The 15,450-nt window shown below is 39.2% G+C and overlaps 1 long non-coding RNA gene across 23 annotated transcripts in view; it reads right to left on the reverse strand.

Annotated features, from left to right (window-relative positions):
• LOC117695393 (uncharacterized) overlaps positions 1-15,450 on the reverse strand; it is an 86,785-nt gene that overhangs the window by 24,724 nt on the left and 46,611 nt on the right. For 5 of the 23 annotated variants that reach the window (XR_013106102.1, XR_013106103.1, XR_013106101.1 and 2 more), the window contains one exon: positions 1,993-2,051. The exons of 9 other annotated variants lie outside the window; for them this stretch is intronic. This is a non-coding gene — a long non-coding RNA (uncharacterized LOC117695393). Of the gene's footprint in view, positions 1-1,992; positions 2,052-3,737; positions 3,863-8,793; positions 9,156-15,450 lie in introns of all 23 variants that reach the window. 9 more of the 23 variants (XR_013106114.1, XR_013106115.1, XR_013106110.1 and 6 more) reach the window with 5 other exon arrangements.

The raw sequence follows: 15,450 nt of genomic DNA on the forward strand, positions 1-15,450 counted from the left end.
TCTCAACCTGTGAGCCCTGACACCTTTGGGGGTCTTTCATAGGGGTCACATATCAGATCCTGCATATTAGATATTTCAATTAGGATTCATAACAATAGCAAAATTATAGCTATGAAGAAGCAATGAAATAATACAATGCTTGGGAGTCACCACAGCATAAAGAACTGTATTAAAGAGTCACAGCATTAGGAAGATTGAGAACCACTATTTTAGAGACATATACTCAATATATAAGGATAAGAGTGATGATCCTCAGAATTTATTTTAAAATACTTCAGTAAACCAAGAGGAGTTGGGTGGAACTATAGACCAACTTATATTGGGCAATATTTAAGTATTGAAGACAAGACAGGTATAAGGATGAGAGTTGCATTTTATCTACCTTTGCATATGCTTGAAATTTTGTGTAATAAAATGCTTAACTTAAAAAATAAGGGGAAACTGGGTGTTTTGGTATGTATCTGTAATTCCAGCACTCAGGAGACAGAGACAGGATGATTGTGAGGCCATACTATATTACAACTTCTGTCATCCCCAAATAGACAAAATATATGGAAAAACATCTACAGATAAAACTGAGAAAAGAGAAGAGATTTGATCAATGAATACAGAAGACAGCCCTGGAGCAGAGACATGCACAGATGGAACTTTGATATATAACACAGAAAATACTGAAGAACGCTGGGGAAATATGAGGTCATTTAGCGAATGGATATAGAAAAATTGGTTGTATCTAATTTTAAAGTGGAAATCTACTCCAGATAAAGAAGTTAGATAGAAAACAAAGCTCTTTAAACTTTTAAGTGACACTATGGGCAAGCATCTTTTAGACCTTGACATACAGAACTATTTCTCTAAAGCACATAAAAGCTCTATCTACAAAATGCAAGTAAAGTTAATATAAAATCAAAACTTTTTACTAAAAATGAAAATGAGGGTAAGATTCAAGGTGGAAGGAGATAGCTACCATGTATCTATTCATTAAAGCATCGCCACCAGTTACACATCAACAGCGAAAGATAAATAATGCAATAAACAAATGGGGAAAAGACCAAACATTTCATAGAAGAGGAAAAACATAAGGCCAATATACCATGTGCAATGAACTTCTCCTTAGAAATTAAAGAAAAGAAAACCATGGTTAAAACAATAAAAATACTTAACAAAAGTAATATTATATGATAGACTATGGGAGAATATATGGGTCATTGGGCTGTTTTATACAATTCTGCTGAGATTATAAATTTAAATCCTCTCTGAAGAAACCTGGCATTGTTCACACTTGAACATGAGCTGGGCATTCTTCTAGCTATATACTCAAAAACTGTGTTGAACATAGAAAGAAACCAATAGTGTAAAAAGTGCATATAAGCACTATTTGTAGAACAATGGTCAAAATTTAAAAAATCCTAAGAACACAAGAATTGTTAAACACACTGTTGGTACATTCCAAAACTGAAAAAATATAAAATAGTGTACTAGAAGTACATATTGCAATACACACTGGCCATAGTAAGATAATGTTGTGTGGGAAAACCAAATCTCAGGAAAAATTCATATATAAATAACATTATTCTTCCTTGTTGAAAAAACTAAATTCAAAACCATGCAAGAGTATAAAGTACAAATTTTATGTTTAGATATGAAATGTATAAAACAGAAAACAAGGCAACAAGAATAAGAAAACTTAGGACAAGGTGAATTCTTGGGATGAGGCAAGAGGATGAACAATGGTCAACATATAGTAATCATGAAGTTATTTTTAATATTCTAGCAGCTAGATTGAGAAGTTTATTGTATTATTTTTCTTTGTAAAATTGTTACTAGTTCTTTGAGAATGTCAGAAAGCACATTTTGATCATACTGCCTTTTTTCCCAGTTTTTCCCAGATCTAACCTCTATTATTTAGCTACTTGTGTTAGGTTTCTGTTGCTGTGATAAAACACCTTAATCAAAAGTAATGTGGGCATGAAAGGCTTTATTTCTTCTTACACTTCCAAGTAGCAGTCCATCACTGAGGGAAATCAGAGGAACTCAATGAGCGCTGGAACCTAAAGGAAAAAACATGAAAAGGAAGCGATGGAGGAGTACTGCTTACTGGCTTGCTCCCCATGGCTTGCTCAGACTGGTGTGTGTGTGTGTGTGTGTGTGTGTGTGTGTGTGTGTGTGTGTGTTTTGCACCAACTAGCTCAGGGATGGCATTGGTCACAGTGAGATAGGTCCTCACATACCATTCAAGAAAAGTGTACCACAGGCATGCCCACTGGATAATCTTGTAATATTCTCTCTCTCTCTCTCTCTCTCTCTCTCTCTCTCTCTCTCTCTCTCTCTCTCTCTCTGATTTCCTTTTCAAAATGACTCAGATTATGCCAAGTTGACATAAAATTTGTCATACCTCCTGACTTTGCATCCTCTTTTCTTCGTTTTTTAACCTACAAAGTTGAATTTGTGCTGCATATATATGTAAACTCAGACATCCACCTGCCTCTGCCTCCAAAGTGCTGGAATTAAAGGTATGCGCCACCACTGCCCAGCTTTTTAAGTGTTTCTAAATGTACTGACCATTTTAAAAAATGTTCTCAGTCATTTGTATTTCATTTTCTGAGAATTCTATTTAGTTCCGTGTTCCATTCTAAAATTGCATTGCTTTTTGTTGTTATTGTACTAGTTTAAAAATGAGTGAGGAGAATCAGCCCCTAACAATCAAACATTGGTCTGACAGCTGTTGAAAGCTTTCCTAGTGCTCATAGCAAGGCCAAGTTATTCTCTAAAGGACATAAAGTATCTCCTAAAATATCAGCACCAGACAATGTCTTTTTGAAAAATGAATGTGAGGACAAGACTACTCTGTAAATTTGTCTAACCACAAAGAAATACAAGGAAAATTTGCAACTTATGAAATACTAAAACTTCAACTTCTCTCAGTTAAAAGATGAATGATTATTATTTCTTTACCAATTACAACTTCAGCCCCAGACTGGTATCAGCTCTCTCTATAACTATATTAACATATCTAACCATTCAGTAATCTCTGCTTCTTAATAGCATCTAATCCAAAGTCTTGTTTTTTTTTTTTTAAAAAAAAGTCACTTAGCAAAAGCCTAAATCATATTATGATGCCGTTAAAAAAAAAAAAAAACCAAAAAACAAAAACTTCTGAATGCTCCACTCCCAGATATGGGAGAAAGGCTGGTTTCCTAGATCCAATAAGGACACCACAGCTACACAGGCATTCTTTCTGGCTTTTGTTTCATCGCACCTGTAAATTGTAGCAGTCCTATGGGAAAGGCTGAGATCCAACAAAAATGGCTCTTATTGGTTTTGGTAAAAACTAAATAAATTGGTTTTTCTGTGTTCACATATTTTATGTAATTTTTTCTTAGTGCAGATGAATGTTGTGGATGGGGGTGACAGAAACAGATTCTGGTTTGCCAGTACAAAAAAAAAAAAAAAAAAAAAAAAAAAACCCACTAATGGAGACCAGAAAAATAATTAGAGACCTGAGGCTAAAAGCCGCTTGAGTTATCACTATCTGGTGTTCTACTTTTCTAACTAAAAATCTTATTCCTTTCACATTCTGTTTGAGTGTTATTTTATAACATTTTCATGTGCACTGGGTAAACAAGAAAAAAAAACCTAGGACCCTGAAGGGGAGGCATGGAGGAGTCTAACTCCAAATTCAGTTTATTAGAGGAAAAGGTCAAAAATGGAAGCAATTATGAAAACAGCAACACTACCAAGGGGAAAATGACCTCCGGATGCAGAGGGACTTGAAAGACTCTTAGTGACCCAAGCCAGTGCATTAATGACCAATCTTCTCTGTCTTCTCATCCAGTATCTCCAGTTTCCAGGATGTGGTTTTCTGCATGAATAGAGATAAACAACCTGCATTGTTTGCTTGAACAGTTGTGGAGAGGAGGGCAGGATGGAATTTCTCTCCATCTTGCCACAATTTCTTACATCTTCCACAGCCTACTAACAGGAGAAAAGGGGTCCTGAAGATAACCCATGGAGTTTTATATGAAAGGCATGGCTTCAAATGAAAACAAAATAGAATACTTGTGGACTTTGATACCTCACATGCTAAAATTAAATAATACAGAGAAAATTGGCCCTGTTCCTATGTAAGTATGATATGTGAATTTGAAAAGTGTTCTAGTTCACTGCTGTGTCATAACAAAACATCATAATGGGTGAGTTAACAACAATAGTTTATTAGCTTTGAAAATTGGAGGCAGATGCTAGGATTTAGGTGTTGGTCACTTTAGTTTTTTCCAAGACCTCTCTCCATACATGTAGATGTGCCCCCAACCCGCAGGGGATTCAACGAGGACCTATGAAGGGAGCAAAAGAATGAAGAGACAAGAGACACAAAGAAGGAGAGCAAGTTTAGGGTTCTGATCAAGCTCTCAAATTTTACTATCGGGCTGCAGGTTATAAAGGCGAAAATGGGAAGGTTAGGCAAGGATCATTGCTTAAGGCCATCCCACTATCGTATCCTCATTGCCCAAGACCATCCCACTATTGTAATCAGCCTCTGGGAAATACCAAACATTCTTTCAGTTCCTGGGACTTGAGATTTCGAATGTCCTTTCTTGATCTTGTACTTTAACTGACTAGTCTTTCCAGAACATCAGGTAATTTCATGGGTTTGGCTCCCAGCACAGATGGCCATGTTCCCACTGTACCATCATATAGGGTATTCTCTATGAACACACACACACACACACACACACACACACACACACACACACACACACATACATGCACAATCCTTGACTTTTAAAACTGTACTGTGTGATGGCTCATTTTGTCTGTTGAATTGGTAAAGTCCAAGGAGACTAGTAAAGTGCACCTCTGGGTATATCTTTGAGGCTGTTTCCAGACAGTAAGTAATGGAGGAGGTAGAGGGAAAAATAACTACAACAGTGAAACTGGGCTTCCTAACCTGAATGTGGGGTGCAGACTGGGGTCAGGTGGAATAACAAGAAAAAGAGAGAGCACAGAGCACAGACATTTTCTCTTTGCTTCCTGACTGCCATGATGTGACCTGCTCTATTCCACCACACATTCCCTTCCATGAAAGGGCTGAAAGCATGGAAAGTGGTGAGCCAAGGAGTCAAAGAAATGGCTCAGTCAGTGGTTAGGAAAACTTGCTGCTTGTCTGAAGGACCCAGGTTCAATTCTCAGCATCCACACAGTGGTGCACTACCACCTGAAACTCCCTGTTCTGGCCTCCAGCAGACATACACACATTGTGCAGACATACATGAGGACATAACACTCCTATACATAAAATTAAATTTAATTAAAAACAACAATAAAACCTGTGCATCAAAATAAATTTCTTCTTCTCTTAAGTTGTTCTGTGAGGTAAAGAAAACTCCAACTAACACACTCTGAAAGTAGTGAACGTATCAAATGCACAAGTAATGAGACCACCTAAAAAGGTTTCTCTGCCCAACCATTTCTTCATGGCAAGACCTATGCTGCATTTACTCCACTTTTTGAATGCCAATCAGACACTCTTCTCTTTAACCCCACTATTCACTTTGTCATGTTTCTTGGAAAAGGCTAGGAAAAGACTCCACCACAGCAATAACATTTAAACTTATTAAGATGAGCAAGCCTTGAATCCTTGCAGCTTCAATGCAGAGAGCCTGGCTCCCATGGGACTCCCTGATCTTTCCACAGGACCTTCCTTAGGACTAGTCCATGAGACCTCATCCTCGGCTTCTCATTGTGGACAGCAGAGCATTAGAGAGGCGATGGGAGAAATGTGTTAGGCGTTTAGTAGATTCTAGGTGTGGCATGGCTAGAAACGTTGAGGGCACCAAAAATACACAATGTGGAGAAGAATATGGGAAGCATTAGAGGATTCCTAGATCCCTCTCCATTTCTAAGTGTTAAGGATATTTTGGGGACCAACTACTCAGTTCAGATTTTCTAAGTACTTAAAAATGAAGGGCATTAAGCAAAAACTTTAGTTTTGATACCCACTGGAAAAGTGATTCTGGTCTTGCCCTGTAGGCACAGTCACAAATAGTTATAACTTTCCCTCTCTAATAATTTCATATATAAGAGAGTCTGGGAGCAGGGATGGGAGTCATTATCCAAGCAAGGAAATAGCCCTGGCATCTCTAGCAATAAACCTGATCCACCTGGCGGATGGCACTCATATTGCCACCAGAAGACCTCTTCCTCCACTCCATTCTGAGTTCTGAAAAATTAAACCCCAGATTATGTCTACCCAAGAACAATCCCCAGAGTTAAAAGTCAGGGCTGCGGACATGCGCATGCATTGTGACAGTCCTGGGACCATGGCATGCTGACATTTGCTAAACCTCAAATTCCCCTTACAGAAGTGCCCATTCACAAATTTAAATCTCTCTACTCTAAAGTGCAATTCCTAGGAAGTCTTTTAATGGCACTCATCAAAGAAAGCCATGTAAATGATGCATTAAAGTACCATATGTGACTCACAGTCTGGTGCTGTTTTGAAACCACCTGTAAGTGAAGAGGCCATCTTATGCTTTGGCTGCTGTTTTAACTCTTACCATTGTTTCTTTAGCCTTCCATTGGAACCAGTTAAATACAGTTGCTAAATAGACATATACTATAAACATGCTGAAAAACCATTGAAACAGGGAGACAAGAAGAATGGGTTTTTCTCTGTCCCAGGATACATTCCCCAGCAAATAAAGCAGCTCTTTTCTAAACACACTCAAGTAAAAACTTGGGAAATGTAGAAAATCTGATAAGGAACCATAAAGAATGAATAGTACATTACAATATGTTGCCTTTATAAACTTTTAAAACTATCAAATAAACAGCTGGGGAAATGGCTCATCCAATAGGCTGTTTTTTTCATGTAAGCATAAGGACCTGAGTTCAGCTTTCTGGTGCCCATGTAAAATGCCTGTTATCTTAGTTAGGATTTCTATTGCTCTATGAAACATCATGACCAAAAGCAACTTGAGGAGGAAAGGGTTGATTTGGCTTACACTCCATATCACTGTTTAGCATCAAAAGAAGTAAGTACAGCAACTCAAACAAAGCAGGAACCTGGAGGCAGAAGCTGATGCAAAGACCATGGAGGGGTGCTGCTTACTGGCTTGCTCCCCATGGCTTGCTCAGACTGCTTTCTTATAGAACCAGAACCACCTCTCCCCGGATGGCACCATCCACAATAGGCTGGGCCCTTGCCCATCAATTTTTAAGTAAATGTCCTACAGGCTTGCCTACAGCTGGATCTTATGAAGGCACTTTCTCAATGAGGTTCCCTCCTCTCAGATGACTATGGTTTGTGTCAAGATGACATAACACTAGCCAGCACACCTGTCATCTCGTTGCTATGGAAGTGGACACATAGATTTCTGGCCAGCCACTCTTCCTGAATCTGAGAATTCCAGGTTCAGAGAGCCCTTAGTCTCAAAAACTAACATGGAGAGTGAATGAGGATGACATCTGAGGTTAACCTCTGGCTTCCTTCCATACATATCTCAGCACACCTGGTACACACACACACACACACGAACATACACATGCATGTATACAAAAAATAGAAAACACGTGAATACATACACATATATATTTATATATACTACACACAATTTTTAAAAATCTAGAATACAGTGCAGGGAAGGGGGATTATTGCAGTAGTGACCATTTTTGGCTAGGAAGTCTGTGTTTAAAACGTCAGGCAGGAAAATACATTCCGATTCAGTATGTATTTAAGTTTATTAATTTTTTATGTTGTGTTTTTGAGACAGGGTTCACTATGTAACCCTAACTAGAATAAAACTTAAGTTACTATGTAGACCAGGATAACCGTGAACTCATATAGACCCCTGCCTCTGCCTTTTGAGTGCCGGAGTTACCCCATGCCCATTACACTTATCTATTAGCTCCTCTTTTCCAGGAAGAAATGAGTAAAGCTAGAAAGAACTGGGAGTGAGGAAGAGGGACAAAAGGGCATAGCAAGTGATTATGAAATATTCTTCCCCTGGGGGGAAAAGGAGCCATTAAGGAATTATTGTGTGCTGGTTTAGGCTGCTGATGGGTCAAAGTTAAAGAGCCTGGGAAAAGGAGAAAAGCTTATTTTATTTGATCAAGTTAAGGTTTTAGGCACATTGTCCCAGTTGGTCAGGGAATACAAACAATTCAACTAGTAACTTAGAAAGCAATGGCTGTGACTAGCTTTGTTATATGTAAACATGGCAGTCATATACACTTCACATGGGGAAGGTTAGTTCTTGGGCAATAAGTCTCCTAGAGAACAAAAACTGTGGTAAGATTTTCATAATGTTTTTGCTTGGTTGGTTGGTTTGCTTTGCCTTTTGCTGTTCTGGAGATTGAACTCAGGATCCTGAACATGATAGACAAGGACTTTACCATCTCCAGGACCCAGAAAGGCATTAACTGGCCCTGTCTTCCAGAATCATAAAGTTTAGGTATAATTCGATATTGTCAGACCTTTCTTTCATTAAAAATGAATGATATTTGTTGACAGAAACTCAAGCGAATGTAAACCTCCTGAACTGTGGCAAAGCAGGGTCTCCAAGCATTTCACCAGATGTTCTTAACTGTCCAGGCAAGGTTTGTCCAGGTAGTTGGCCAGCCCATGCACTCTCTGCTGCAGCAATGAGCCCTTCAAGGTAAGGTATACAAGTCACCGGTGGGATGATGGGCTGACAGAAGGAGAGAGACTTGATGTAGAGGACTGAGTAAAGATCCTGTTTTAATAATGTGAGTGGAAATGACAATAATGGGTGACATTTACTTAGCACTTACTTTATGCCAGGCAGCACCATCAAATACTGTGCCTTTTCCCTCTAATTATCCTTAAAGCATAACTTCTCAGGATGGGGTATTTGTGAGGGAGCACAGGAGTGGGGGCTGCCAATTAAAGCAGCTGCCTTTGCTTCTGCAACTCTTTCCAAGCCGTACAGCCCCTCTGCAAAGCCTGGGGTTATTTTTACTGACAGTTGGTTTCCCGGTGCAGCTGTTTCTCTCACAATTACTTCCCTGTTTAATTTTCTTCTTTACTAGTCCACAGTCCTCTTTAAAATGTCTTCTCAGATGTGTTTGCTTGGTGCTTTTTTTCTGTTTGGTTTCTATCACCTTCACTGGGGTTTATCTGCCCCACAATCCTCCTGCAGAAAATGTGTAATTTGATATTTTAGTGGAGTCATGCTGTAAAAGAAAAGTGTGTCTTTGACTTCCCTACTTCCCTTTGTAATTATTTTCAACTTCTGTACCATTATCTCTAGTCTTCCCTTCTCCAGCGAATACACTGGCTTTCTCCTATACACTGTTCCACCTCTAGGCAAAAAGCAACATCTACCTTGATTAAAATAATCTTCTCTAAAATGCTGGTGAACACAAGGACTTCTCAGCTCTCACATTTGTATTTAGACAGTACAGTTCACTGGATCTCTTTATTTCTCCAGCTATGTCTTGGTGTCTCCATCTATAAAGTGTTGGTAATAATAGCCACACTTCATAGAGTTATTACGAATTCTCTCTCTGTCTCTGTCTGTCTGTCTCTCTCTCTTCCTTCTTTCTTTCTTTCTTTCTTTCTTTCTTTCTTTCTTTCTTTCTTTCTTTCTTTCTTTCCTTCTTTCTTTCTTCTTTCCTTCCTTCCTTTCTTTCTTTTTCTGTTTTTTTTTTTTTTTTTTGACGGGGTTTCTCTGTGTATTCCTGACTGTCCTCAAATTCACTCTGTAGACCAGGCTAAGACATTTGATTGCTTCTGCCTCCTCAGTGCTGGGATTAAGAATCCTAAATCTTGTTAAGAATCCTAAATGAGTCAATTTATATAAAGAGATCATTTTAATGTCTGATACAGGGCAAAGATTCAGTAACCATTTGCTGTTGTTTTCACTGCCAGCAATATGAAGCTCCCTGATGGCCATGGGTGATGTAATCACCCTCCACCCCTGCATTAGTGGCAAAATTCTGTGTCTAGGGTACCACATACACCCTTAGAAGTTTATCTTTACCTGAAACATGTTGATAATGGGAAGACAATTAAGGTACCAAATTCAAAATTTCTGGTCTTGACAGCAACAGTGGTGAGACACAGCTCAGCAGCCATTAGGAGCCACTGCCCTACCTACTACCCCACCCCCAACCTCTTAGGGGCCTGAAGTTGGGTAAAGCTGGATGTTTGACTACACTACAAAAAATAATTTCAGGAGCATATGTGAAGAAAAGTTAGTGAATTTATTGTGCCAAGATAAGGGATAGTACTTACTTCAAATTTAAGCATAGGGTAGAGGTGGAAGAACATGAGCTAGAGAGGGAATACTGAGGGCCTGGGGGGATGGCTCACTGACTTTGGACAAGGACAATACACACCCAAGGCCCAGATGCAGGCTTAGGGACAGAGAGAGTTGTGCTTAGGTGTCTTCATTGATTCTGTAGTTTTCTAAGTTCAATTCCTCAATGGTTTACAATGCAACAACATTTAAATTAGTAATACACACACACATGCATGCACACACAGAGAGAGACACTTCTATATACTTCTCTTAAATAATTTCCCATTTGTAAATAAAACTGCAAAGTTGATTTATGGAGTTTGTTGTTTAGATTTATGGATGAGAGATGAATGCTAACACAATTAAACCATTGTGTGTGTATGTGTGAGTGTGTGTGAGTGTGTGTGAGTGTGTGTGTGTGTGTGTGTGTGTGTGTGTGTGTGTAAGCTAGCCTCAGAGATCTGCCCATCTCTGCCTCCTTAGTTTGGGGAGTACAAACAAATGCTACTATACTCAGATTTTTTTTTTTTTGCATGAACGTTGGGCAGCAAGACTAACATACTGAGTGAGATCTAGAGAATGAGAGACTTTGTCTCAATCAGGTGGGTGGCTCCTGAAGTTGACCCCTGGCTCCACAGTATGTGCACACAAACTCAATCAGACAGACTCATGAATAACATACATACCAAAACCTTAGTAACAGTTATGTTTTAGGTTGTCCAAATTACATCTTCTAACATTTAATATTACTGATGAATTGCTGTTTAAATCGTAAAGTACAACTATGCTCAAAATATATACCGGAATTGTTAATAGCACAGAAAATATCAGCATACAGTTATATGAAAATAACAGGATTTAAAGCAAAATTATTTAAAATGTGATCAAGGCAAGTGACTACACAGATGGCAGTAAAAATGAATCTAAACGTTGAAACCATTGTCTCTGGGAGTATAAATGGGTGTATGTAAAATTTCTAAGTTTACTCGAATCTCAACAGTGCACACATATTATTTTTGTAACAAGAAACAGTAAAAGCCACAAAATTAAATCCTGGTGTAAATAAAGGATAAAGGATATGAAAATCGTTCAGAGAAGAAAGAGAAATGCTCTGAGACACAGAAATTCGTTCCTTTCCTGAGTATCAAAGAAATGCAAATGGAGACAGTGCTGTGAGGCAGATCTTCACCCATTACACTGATAAACAATTATGTTAAAGATTACAATCTATGCAAGGAGTCATAAGCATTTCAGACCTATGGTGCTTGGCAACATTTTCCTGTAACTAGAGGGGAAGGCCTGCAGAGCTCCGTTTCACAGAACACTGCTGCCATCTTCAGGAAGCTAATGCAATAGATCTGTAATGTAATAGATGCAGGCTCTCTCCCTTTCCTCCTTCCTTTTTGTTTCATTCTGCTTTTAAAGCTTCATTCCTTATTTCCTTTCTTCCTTTATTTCTTTCTGCCTCTCTGTCTTGCCTTTTCTTTCCTTTCTTTTTCAGTTGACTTGCCCATAAACATGTAAGCCTCCAGGAAGACTTTACACCAAGTGAATCCTTAGCTTTTATGTCAAGAGATGGAGAGAACATTGTATGACATGGGAAGGGTTATGAGTTTGTTTATCCCACATCAACGGCCAATCCCTTCACTGGCTAGCACTGTCACTGTCTCTGCCTTACACTGCACTGAGGATAAGAACATTTTCAATGTTCTCATATGCTCCACTCCCTCCTCTGCAAAGGTTGGGGCTTCAAGGAATTTTATCAAAGACCTCTACTCCTCTGCCAATCCAAGGATGACAGTAAGACATGATGAATGTAAAAGACCCCGCACCTAGAAGGGTTTGAAAGGCCAAGCCAAAAGACAAATGTACTAATGAAACCTAAGCCGTAAATGAAACAAATCTTGATAATCCGAGAGGCTTGAATTAATAGCAGTGAAGTTGGGGGCGAAGAAGCCAGTGGTTCTCCACCTTCCTAATGCTGTGACAATTTAATAGAGTTCCTCATGTTGTGGTGATCTCCAACCATAACATTATTTTTGTTGCTACTTCATAACTGTAATTTTGCTACTGTTAGGAATTATAATGTAAATATTTTTGGAGATAAGGGTTTGCCAAAGTGGTCCCAACCCATAGGTTGAAAACCACTGATTGAGGTTCTCTTCTTTCTCAGAAAGAAAAACAAGGAAAATCAAAGCAAATCAAACCAAATCCAAGCACAGACTCTTTAAAACAACATTTCTAGAGTCTGGGACAGAGCCAAAGATTTGGCATCAACCAAGCAAATAGAAAAGGCATCGTCAAAGTAACAGGTGGTGGTATTAGGCCCACTCTTGCACGACATCCTTTCCAGAGAACTCTGTGATTGCTTGTTTTGGTTTTGAAGATTCAACCCCAGCACACAGTTCTCTCCCTTGAACAGGAAGAAGTAGAGCACACTCAGTTTTCATGTTACTGTGTACAGCTTTTCTGTCCTGTGTTCAAAAACGTTAAATGGGCGATTCAAGGCATTCATCCTTACTGAACTTGGAACTAAGAGGAGAGCGCATTCAACAGTGCTCACACAAGCTTCAGGAAATCTAGAGAGCCACAGTCCTTTAGGACAAGTTGTCATAAGTGGAGGCAAACAATAAGCCCTCAAAACCACAAAGAAGCTGAAGTAAGAATGTCCAGGACAATAGGGTCTGTAACAGCCATCATACGCATAGCATATTGGAACTTGTGAAAGTTATAGGGATGGTAAGGCAACCTGTGTGTTCAGAAAAGGACCTTGGGAAACCTAATCTTGCCCCCTGGGGTGGTCTTTAGTTTCAGAACTTATTAATTTGTCAAGGGCTGTCCCAACAAAGACCAAATCTGCAAAGCCTTGGAAAGCTCACAAACTTCAAAGAAACCTGTTAAAACCTTAGCAAAGGGCCTGGCATAATTTAATGGGTACAGTGCTTGTATGGTAAGCAGGAGGACTTGAGTTTACAGTAAACTTGAAAGTAAGACAATTGAAATTATTGACTTCAGGCAACAGACCAAAAACAAATACAAACAAACAAACAAAAATCTAGGAAATCTATTTTAAAGGCTTATCTCATAAAAGTGATGAGTCCAGAAACTACGAAGTTACCAGGAAAGCCTGACAAGCTGAAGATGCAAACACTGGCTGATGTTATAGTTAAAGAGTAGAGTCCCAGGAAGAGCTACTGTTACAGTTCAAGTCCAAAGACTAATGAAGGATCCACTCCTGACCAGGGAAGGTCAATCCTTTTGTTCTAGTTAGTCTTCCATTGCTGGGATGCACCTGTAACAGCATTATGGCATGCCACCAACTTCATGGACAGCTTGCTAGTTTAAGTGTTTGCCTCGTCCTAGAACACTTACACAAACATTCAGAATGTTTTATTGTATATCTGATACAATGGCCCAGTCAGTATGATATTTTATATATGTTTTAGTACACTTTTTTTTTTTTTTGGTTTTTCGAGTTTAGTACACTTTTTAATGAAGAAAGGGAAAGTAACAAGTCATGATGAGTCTAGTTCCTCAGAAGGTTAAAAATACAATTACTACATGACCATTCCACTCCTAAGTATATTATCAAAAGAATGAAAGCAGGGATACAGGCAGACAATTGTGCACTAATGTGCATAGAAGCATTATGTGCAACAGCCAAAAGTTGGAAACAACATAAGTGTCCACCAGATGAATGAGGACACAAAATGTGATGTATGTGCTTTTAAAACAAAAGCATCGAATGTGCCTTTAAATAGAAAGAAATTCAGGTCCAGACAGCAACCTGAATGAACCTCAAAAATATGCTTGGTGAAATAAACTAGACAAAAGGGACACATTTTTCTGTAATTCTACTTAAGTGAAACTTATATGACAATTCAGATGCAGAATGTAGATTACAGCTTACTGGCAACTTGGAGAGGATCAAATGAGGATTTAACTGTTTAACATCTGTTAAATGCCTGTTTGGAGTGATTAGACAATTCTGGAAGTGGATATGGGAATAACTTCATAACAATGAGAATGTGTTTAATTCCACTGTATTATACAGTTTAAATTATTAAAGTGGTAAATTTGGGGGCTGGGAAGATGGTTCAGTGAGTAAAACACTTGCTAAGTGAGAGCCCCAGTATCAAAACAAGTGCCATATAGGTGTCGAGGTCTGCCTGTATTCCTAATGCTCCAGGAAGTAGAGACAGGGCATTCCTGGGGCAAGCTGCCTCCCTAGAATACCTGAATTGGTGAGCTCTGAATTCAAGTGAGAGACCCTGCCTCAATACATAAGGTGGAGAGAAATCAAGAAAGATACCCTGGGTCAATATCTGTCTTCCACATATATACATACATGTGCACCCCCACCACACATGTATGCAGACAAATATATACAAATGTACCTAACAGTCACAAATGAGTAAAATGTTACACCTTACATTCTACATTTGTGGTGCTATGTGTTTAATTCCATGACTCACGGTAATCAAATACTCTGTTGAGTCATGTCTACTGCCAACTATTCTGTATATTTTGCTACTGGGGGGGGGGGTGCAAGGTATTAGGAGCAAAGGGCTATGTTTTGAAAACAGGAGCTTTGAGTCAGAAAACAGCTTTGGAGGGGGATTTGGGAGGGTTTTGCACTATAAAATGATACAAGATATGACTATAATTGTGGGCTAAAGAGTACTGAGGTCAAGATAGACTAAAAAGGTACAAGAGGTGATAGATAGATGGTGAAATCGCCACAGATGGTGGCTATGTAAATGAACATGCTGGACAAAATTAAGTTCTAAATTCATAATGGGGCTGAGGGATTAGCTGGGTAGTCCAGCGCTTGCCTAGTATGCATGAAGCCCTGGGCAAAAATAGAATATCCTGGTGTTCTGGCTTGTGCAATCTTTCTGCCCTCTTCTGCTACATTTCCTAATCCATAGATGCAGGCAGTTTGATGTAGGTGTATCTATAGTACTGCCTCATGTCAGCTTCTCCCTCAGGGTAGCCAGGCCCCTTGTGCACTGAGCTGGGCTGGAGGGAGGGAAATGAGCAGGATCCCCCTAGCTCCTAGGACCCCTAGGAGCTCCCAGAGACTAAGCCACCAACCAAAGAGCAGGAAGTATGAGTGCAGAGCAGGATCTTGGTCACCAATGAGTGTGCAGGCAATGAACACACCTGGGAACAACTTTAGAGA

The sequence above is a fragment of the Arvicanthis niloticus genome, chromosome X (genome assembly GCF_011762505.2).
Source record: "Arvicanthis niloticus isolate mArvNil1 chromosome X, mArvNil1.pat.X, whole genome shotgun sequence".
Classification (NCBI taxonomy): Eukaryota; Metazoa; Chordata; class Mammalia; order Rodentia; family Muridae; genus Arvicanthis; species Arvicanthis niloticus.